General features: G+C 38.1%; 1 pseudogene; it reads right to left on the reverse strand.

Moving 5' to 3' along the window:
• Positions 1–8,265: 8,265 nt before the first annotated feature.
• LOC127218510 (transmembrane emp24 domain-containing protein 2-like) lies at positions 8,266–8,869 on the reverse strand (annotated as a pseudogene).
• Positions 8,870–9,177: the final 308 nt, after the last annotated feature.

Raw genomic sequence — 9,177 nt, forward strand, 5'->3', positions numbered from 1 at the left:
TCTAAAGCCTTCCAACCAAAAAAGTCCAGGACCAGATGGATTCAATGCAGAATTCTAGCAGACATTCAAGGAAGAACTAATACCACTACTCCTCAAACTGTTCCACAAGATAGAAACAGAAGTTTCATTGCCAAACTCTTTTTACTAGGCCACAATAACCTTGGTACCCAAGCCTCACAAAGACACAAATAAGAAAGAAAACTACAGACCAATATCCCTGATGAACATCGATGCAAAAATAATCAATAAAATACTGGCAAACCGAATTCAAGAATACATCAGAGAAATCATCCACCATGACCAAGTAGGCTTCATACCTGGAATGCAGGGATGGTTTAACATACGAAAATCTATCAACGTGACCCACCATATAAACAAACAGAAAAAGAAAAACCATATGATTATCTCCCTAGATGCGGAAAAAGCCTTGGACAAAATTCAACACCCTTTCATGATAAAGGTATTGGAGAGGTCAGGGATAACAGGAACATACCTAAACATAATAAGAGCAATATACAGCAAACCAACTGCCAACATCAAACTGAATGGAGAGAAACTTAAGCCAATCCCTCTAAAATCAGGAACAAGACAAGGCTGTCCTCTCTCTCCATATCTCTTCAATATCGTACTAGAAGTTCTAGCAAATGCTATAAGACAACAAAAGGAGATCAAGGGCATCCAAATTGGAAAGGAAGAAGTCAAACTGTCTCTATTTGCAGATGATATGACAGTTTACATAAGTGACCCAATAAACTCTACCAGGGAACTCCTACAGCTGATAAACACCTTCAGCAAACTAGCAGGATACAAGATAAACTCAAAAGAATCAGTAGCCCGGCTTTTTTCAGATGACAAAGAGACAGAGAAAGAAATTAGAGAAACATCACCCTTTACAATAGCCACAAGCAACATAAAGTATCTTGGTGTAACGCTTACCAAATAAGTAAAAGACCTATATAATAACAACGTTGTGGCTCTAAAGAAAGAAATTAAAGAAGATACCAGAAAATGGAAAGATCTCCCATGCTCTTGGATAGGTAGGATAAACATAGTAAAAATGGCAATCTTGCCAAAAGCAATCTACAGATTCAATGCAATTCACATTAAAATCCCACCACAATTCTTCACAGAACTTGAAAGGAAAATAATCAACTTTATATGGAAAAGCAAAAGTCCCAGGATAGCCAAAACAACCCTATACAATAAAAGAACTTCAGGAGGCATCGCCATTCCTGACTTTAAGCACTACTACAGAGCTATAGTTCTGAAAACAGCCTGGTATTGGCATAAAAATAGACAGGTAGACCAATGGAATCAAATTGAAAATCCTGATATTAATCCACACACCTATGAACACCTGATTTTCGACAAAACAGATAAAATTATACAAAGGGGCAAGGACAGCATCTTCAACAAATGGTGCTGTCTTAATTGGATGAGGGTGTGTAGAAGACAGCACATGGAACCATGACTGTCACCATGCACAAAACTCAAGTCCAAATGGATCAAAAACCTCAACGTCAATTCAGCCACATTGAACCTCTTAGAAGAGAAAGTAGGAGGTACCCTTGAACAAATTGGTATAGTAGACTGCTTCCTGAACATAACTCCAGGGAGCACAGACACTGAGAGAAACAATTAATAAATGGGACCTCTTCAAACTTAGAAGTTTCTATAAGGCTAAGGACACAGTCGACGAGACCAAACGGCAGCCCACACACTGGGAAAGATTTTCACCAATCCAATAACCGACAAAGGGCTGATCTCCAAAATATACAAAGAATTCAAGAAACTAGTCAACAAAACACCAAATAACCCTATTAAAAAATGGGGTACAGAACTGGAGAAAGAATTCTCAATAGAGGAAATCAAAAAGGCTGAAAGACTCTTAAAAAAATGCTCCACATCCTTAGCTATCAGGGAAGTGCAAATCAAAACAACTTTGAGATACCAGAATGGCTAAAATTAGAAACACCAATGATGACTCATGTTGGACATTATGTGGAGAAAGTGGAACACTCCTCCACTGCTGGTGGGAGTGCAAACTCATACAGCCATTTTGGAGATCAGTATGGCGGTTCCTCAGGAAAAAGGGAATTAGTTTACCACAGGACCCGGCAATCCCCCTCTTAGACATACCCAAAGGATTCACATCCATATAACAAAGACATCTGTTCAACTATGTTCATAGCAGCACTATTTGTAATATCAAAACTCTGGAAGCAACCTAGATGCCCCTCAATTGAAGAATGGATAATGAAGATGTGGCACATCTACATAATGGAATACTACTCTGCAAAAAAAAAATTATGGAATCTTGAAATTCGCAGGCAAATGGATGGCACTTAAAACCATCCTGAATAAGGTAACCCAGTCACAAAAAGAGGAACACAGTATGTACTCACTCATATATGGATTTTAGACCTAGATCAAAGGATCACCAGCCTATAATTCACACCACCAGAGGAACTAGGATACAAGGTGTATTCTAAGAGATTCATATAAATTCCCTCACAGAACTTGTAAGGGACAAGTACCCCAGAGCTCAGGGGAAGTGGAGGGGCAGCAAATGGGGAGATAAGTAGGAGAAAACGAGGGGGAGGAAAGGAAAACATGTGCGTCCAGGAAGATTGAGCCTGGTTAGGAATAGAAGACAGGAGAGAAAGAGTTAGAGAGAAAGAGAGTGAGAGAGAGAGAGAGAGAGAGAGAGAGAGAGAGAGAGAGAGAGAGAACATAAAAGAGGGAGCCAATATTGGTTTGAAGATAAAATTGAACACAAAAAAAGGTCTAGAGAACTACAAGACTCCTGCCAAATAACAATTCGAGCTTTCATGGAAAGGCTATCATAAATGCCCTTCCCGGAGATTGTGATCAACAACTAACTTATCCATGGAGCCCTCAACTAATGCCTGTTGGAAACAGTAGCAAACACCCATACATAAATACTAAGTCAAAGTAAAACTCAGATGCAGAGGTAGAGGAAAAGACCAGGCGGCAGAAACACATAGAGACAGCTTACCTGAACAAGGAGGAGCTAACAGGCCACCAGACTGATAGCTGGGAAGCCAGCATGGGACTGATTCAGGCCCCCCTGAATGTGGGTCTCAGCCAGAAGGACTGAGCAGTATAAGGGACCTCAGACAGTGGAGCCAGGATGTATCCCTGGTGCATAAAAGGACTTTGCGAACACATCCCCCATGGAGGGATAACTGCCTTAATCTAGAGACAGGAGAGAAGCCCTAGTCCCTACTTCACATGACCTGTCAGACCTACATGACCCCTACTGGATGACATTCCCCTACATAAGCAATTGAGGGGGGATGGGAGGTTGGTTAGAGTGCATGTGAGAGGGCAGAGAGGGTTTAAGGGAGGGAAAGGGAGGGAGGAAGGGAGGTAGTGAGGAATGATGGGAGGTTGGGAGGGAGGGAGGGAGAAGGAACTGGTATTGACAGTAAAATAATAAATTAAATGAAATAAAAATGCTTTGACTCCAAAATTTAAGTTCAAGGACAAGTTACTGGGGAAAAGGATTTCTATTTTTGTTTCCACAGAAAATGAAAAGATGTGGATTCCTTCCAGACTAATGTGGTTTGATCAAGCCAGACCACCTGAAACAGAGTACCAAGTGATCCTACATTCAAAACAGCTGGACAAAGCAGCCTGACAGACTACAGCCAGAATTTCTGAGTCTTCGAATCCCCCATGACATCGCCCCATACCAGCAGGAAGTAGTTTGGAAAGAACAATGCTCAAATTTCCAAATATTGTCTATAAATGTTTGTTTTCATTTAAATGGACTTGGTTATATAAAATAAAAAAAGAAAGAGAGACAAATAAACCAGACCTGAGTGAAGGTCTGAAATATTTATCTTAATATGTCAGTTTCATAAAGAAATTAAAATATGGAATACAATTTCACAGTAAAGGTAGCTAAAGTATGACAATTAGACACAATGGATAATCTTAAATTAACATAAAAATATTACAAAAAAGTACAGAGGCATTTTACAAAATTTTAAAATGTAATTATATGACATTATTGTATCTATTTTAATCTACATTATTTTTGCAAAATAAGTACAAGTAACAGAGACACTAAACAACAATCAATAAATTGGATCTCCTGAAACTGAAAAGATTCTGTAAGGCAAAGGATACCATCAATAGAACAAAACAGCAGCCTACAGAATGGGAAAAGAGCTTCAACCTCACGTCTGATAGGGAGCTGATCTCCAAAAGATATAAAGAATTTAAGAAACTGGACATCAAAATACCAAATAATACAATTTAAAAATGGATATAGATCTAAACAGACTTTTCAATAGAAGAAACTCAAAGACTGAAAAACATTTAAGGAATTCCTCAGCATCCTTAGCCATCAGGGAAATGGACATCAAAACAACTCTAGGATACCATCTTACTCCTGTTAAAATGGCTAAGATCAAAAACACTAATGAAAGCTTATGCATGAGAGGATGTGGAATAAGGCAAACACTTCTGCATCACTGGTGGGAGTGCAAACTTGTACAGCCACTGTGCAAATAAGTATGGTGGTTTCTCAGAAAACTATTAATCAATCTACCTCAAGGCCCAGAAATACAACTCTTGGGCATATACCCAAAGGATACCCAATAATAGCACGAGCTCAACTATGTTCAAAATAGCATCATTTTTAATAGCCAGAGCCTGGGAACAACCTAGATGCCTTTCAACCAAAGAATGGATTTTAAAAAAGCGCCGAGGGGGGGGGGTACATTTATACAATGGATGGAGTATTACTCAGCGTGAAAAATTGCTTGAATTTTTCATGCAAATGGACTAGAAAAAATCATTCTGAATAAAGTAACCTAGACACAGAAAAACAAACATGGTATGTACTCACTCATAAATGGATATTAGATGTAAAGCAAAGGATAACCAGGCTACAATCCACAACCCAAGAGAAGCTAAGTAGAAAGAGGCACACTAAGAGGGACATTCATGGAGGACCCCAGGAAGGGAAAATAGTTAAGAACTCCTGGGTAAACTGGGAGGGGGTAGAAGGGAGTGGATGAGAACTTGAGGGATTGAGAAGGCCAAGTTGGGGGAGGGACAGAGGGGAAGACCAATGAAAGAGATATCTTGACAGAGGGGGCCATTATGCATTTAGGCATCCACAAGGATGAAGTCAGCTAAGACTTCTAGCAATAGTGGAGAGGATGCCTGAACTGGCTTTCCCCCATAATCAGATTGGTGACTATCCTAGTTATCATCGTAGAAATTACCTCCAGTAACTGATAAAATCAGATCCAGTGCCAGCCATTGGGCTGAGCTCCTGCAATTCAGTTCAAGAGAGGAAGGACAGATCATATGAACAAGGAGGGTCAAGAGCATGGTGGGGAAATCACAAAGACAGCTGACCTGAGTTAGTGGGAGCTCGAGGACTATGGACTGACAGCTTGAGAACCTGCATGGGCCCAAACTAGGCCCTCTGAATGTGGGTGACAGTTACGTAGCTTGATCTGTTGGGGGTGGCTGGCAGCTGGACCAGAACCTCTCCTGTGTGCATGAACTTGCTTTTGGGAGCCCATTCCCTGTGGTGAGATTCCTTGCTCAGCCTTGATACGGTATTGGGAGTGTCTTTGTCTTGCCTCAACTTGGTATGTCAGACTTTGCTGTCTCCCAAGGAAGGCCTTGCCCCCTGTGAAGAATGCATGTGGTGTGAGAAATGGGGAGGTGATAGAGGAGGGGAAATATTAATCCATGTTGATGTGTGCAGGATGCATTGTCAAGAAATCTGCAACTTAGTCTTAAGTAATACAGTACTTGACAGTGATAGCATTCACATAAATAAATAAGTCATACAAAGCAAAAGAGGCAAAATAAAACAATTGTTTTATCTACATACAATATAATGTATAATCTTTAAGTTCATATCTTCATATATCCTATCAATTAGATAGCAATTACATGAATTTTCCTCAAATTACCTTAAAAGCATCATTAAATGACAATAAAAAGACAACACGAGTTTCTGTTTATAACTTGATCAGTCAAGTAATAAATGTGAAAAGAATTCATAGTTGTATTAGTCATAATATTTTTAGATCCATGGTTACTTAAAAAACATGTTAATAAATACCCAATCAATTTGTGTGCTAAAAATATGTCCCAGAAAATTGTGAATTTTGCAGAACATTACAACAGTCACTAAACTCTTATCTTTGATCAAAATTGACAATTTTCTCACTATGTAGGCCTGACTGACAAGAAAGTCAATATTTCAAATTCAGTTTTCAAAAGAAAATAAAATCAACTATTTTAAAATTAAATATTTTAATTTTTCTTGCTCTCTATTGTTCTGGACTTCAAATATCTAAAATGGAAAGAAGAAATTTTGGTCTTATCCCAGAATAATTTTGAAAATAAGTTTCAAAAATTAGGTTTTACAATCCAGTTATTCAAATGCCAGTCTCTCAACCACCAATGCCACCAAAACCTCCATCAAATAATAAGGTATCCAAAGAATATATTTCCAATAATATTGAGAACTTTGGGGGGTGACAGTCCCCTTTGGGGAACCTGTAAAGGGTCCAGTCAAGGCTCTACAGGTGGTGGAGGAAAAATAACTAAAGGGGTCTGAGGGGGAAAAATAATTTACATGTTTCTTTATTCTTCTATATATCCCACAACAAAATGTTTACAAATCACTACAACCAGAAATTTTCGAGCCCTAGTGGCGTTCTTGAGCTGGAATTCTTTTTCACTTTAAAGAGAGATAAAAATCTTCACATAAAGAAAGTCCTGGCTATCAGCTCAAAGGTGGGAGTGGCTAGCAAATGTCCCATAAAGGTGTGTTGGATTTTGTCAAAGGGGTTTTCAACATCTAATGAAATGATCATGTGGGGTTTTTCTAGTTCATTTATATAGTGGGTTAAAGCTGATTTTTATAAGTTGAACAAACCCTGGATCTCTGGGATAAAGTCTACTTAAACAAGGTAGATGAAATGTAATCTTAGTGGATTTTTCCTATGATGAATATGTAATGTCCTTCCCAGGATCTTTTGATTAACTTCAGTTTGAAATGTATTTGGCCACATATTAAAATGGCTATACCAGCTTGTTTCTTAAGTTCATTTGCTTGGAATATCTTTTTCCAGCCCTATACCTTGAAGTAATGTCTATTCTTGATGTTGAAGTGTATTTTTTATATGCAACAGAAGGATGTATCTTGTTTTCATATCCATTCTTTTAGTCTGTGTCTTTTCATTGAGAGATTAAGGCTATTAATACTGACAGAAATCAATGACCAATGATTGTTAATCCCTGTTATTTTGTTGGTGGGGAGGTTTCCTTCTTTTGATTTTCCTGATGTGAGAAAAAGTATTTCCTGTGTTTCCATGGGTATAGTTAACTTCTCTGGATTAGATTTTTTTTTCCTTCTAGCACCTGCTGCAGGGATAGACTGGCAGACAGATAATGTTTAAATTTGACTTCATCATGGAATGTCTTATTTTCTCCATCTACGATGGTTGAAATGGACGTAGTGTTCTGGACTGGTATCTGTGGTCTCTCAGAGTCTGTGACACATCTGTCTAGGCCTTTCTGGCTTTTAGAATATCTATTGCAAAGTCAGGTGTAATTTTAATAGGTCCACCTTGCACTGCTAAATTTTTCAATTCCAGAGTCCCCTCACTGTATGTTTTCTTTATTGCTTCTATTTCAATTTTCAGGTCTTGAGGAATTTCATTTTTTTTCTTTAACTGTTTTTGCTTGGTTTCCTTTAAGAGATTTACTCATTTTCTCCAAGCTTATGCTTGTGTTTTCCTAGTTGTCTTTGAGGAATTTATTAATTTCCTTAAATTATTTTTGTGTTTTCCTTAATTTCTTTATGGTATTTATTCATTTACTCTTTAAGCCTCTCTATTATTGTCATATAGTTTGTTTTAAGGTCTTCATGTGCTTCAACTAGGTTGTAATATTTGTATTCTACCCTGGTATGATAGCTAGGCTCTGTTATTCTGTCAGGCATGTCCTGCCCAGCCTTGAACTCTTGAAAAGAACTATATGATGAGGCAGCATTCAAATGAGAAATATAGGATAATCAAATGTCAAAAGCTAACTGTGATGTCCTTAAACAACCTTTTCCCAACACCTATTATTACTAAAGAAGCATGAATCAATGAACATTTATAAAATAAAAAATATGTACACTGATGACATTATTATGACCAGGCGCTTGGAAAATACATGAATCATGATTTGGAGATCAGCAGGAATGGCTTTTTAAACAACCCTCCAGATTCCAAAAAGTCTCTTCAGATACTAGATCTGTCCCATGGTTTTGGCAACTAGAACAATAGCATCAAAGAAGAATCAAAAGACCACCGTGCTATGTGTGGTGGTGTTGATGGTTCTATATATTCCCTTCCAGACTTCCATGTACTCCTCCTGTTCATGCATTAAAGCTGTCATTGCCACTACCAGGTCATTAATCATTTCTTCTGGATTGTTCTGAAGATCTGTATTCATGTCTTATACTTTGGAAGCATCCCTAATGTCAAGTATAAACCTGACTATCTTGGAGTCACAGTTGATACCCTATTACTAAAACAAAACTTGTCCATTCCATCCATATGGGCTATGATCAGGTACTTACTGTTGGAGTCTCCTTCTCCCTTATATATTTCTTTTTTATCTGATACTGTGACCTCCATGCCCATGTCTAGGAAGCCACTTCTACTATCTTGCTGATGAGGGACATATTAGTGTCTGAGGAGACAAACTCAAAGAAGCACTCCTCAGCATGCAGTTAGATAGCAACAAAGTAGCCAAAGACCTTGACCAGAAGCCTGGCCAGAAGTACCTGCAGCTCTGCAGGTGTCATCATTCTGCACCATGCTGAAGCCTGAACCAGACTGCAGCCTCCAGAGCCACCACCACTGCAGGAGGTGTAATTTTTATCTAATTTTTAAAAAGAGGAAAGAAACAAAGAACAATTTCTATTAATATTATTATGTTAATAGAAACAAAAGAAAGATGAGGTATCTTAGGCATTTATCAGTTTTTAAGTTCCTTTAATGTGAAAGAAAAGCTTTCTTGTACCCCAAGCTTCTTTAACATAGAAAAACTACAAATTACCCAAAAGCACCATTTCTAGTTTGGAAATGTGTAATTTTTTAAAGTGCATTTGAATTG

Source organism: Phodopus roborovskii, unplaced genomic scaffold (genome assembly GCF_943737965.1).
Source record: "Phodopus roborovskii unplaced genomic scaffold, PHOROB, whole genome shotgun sequence".
NCBI classification, from domain to species: Eukaryota; Metazoa; Chordata; class Mammalia; order Rodentia; family Cricetidae; genus Phodopus; species Phodopus roborovskii.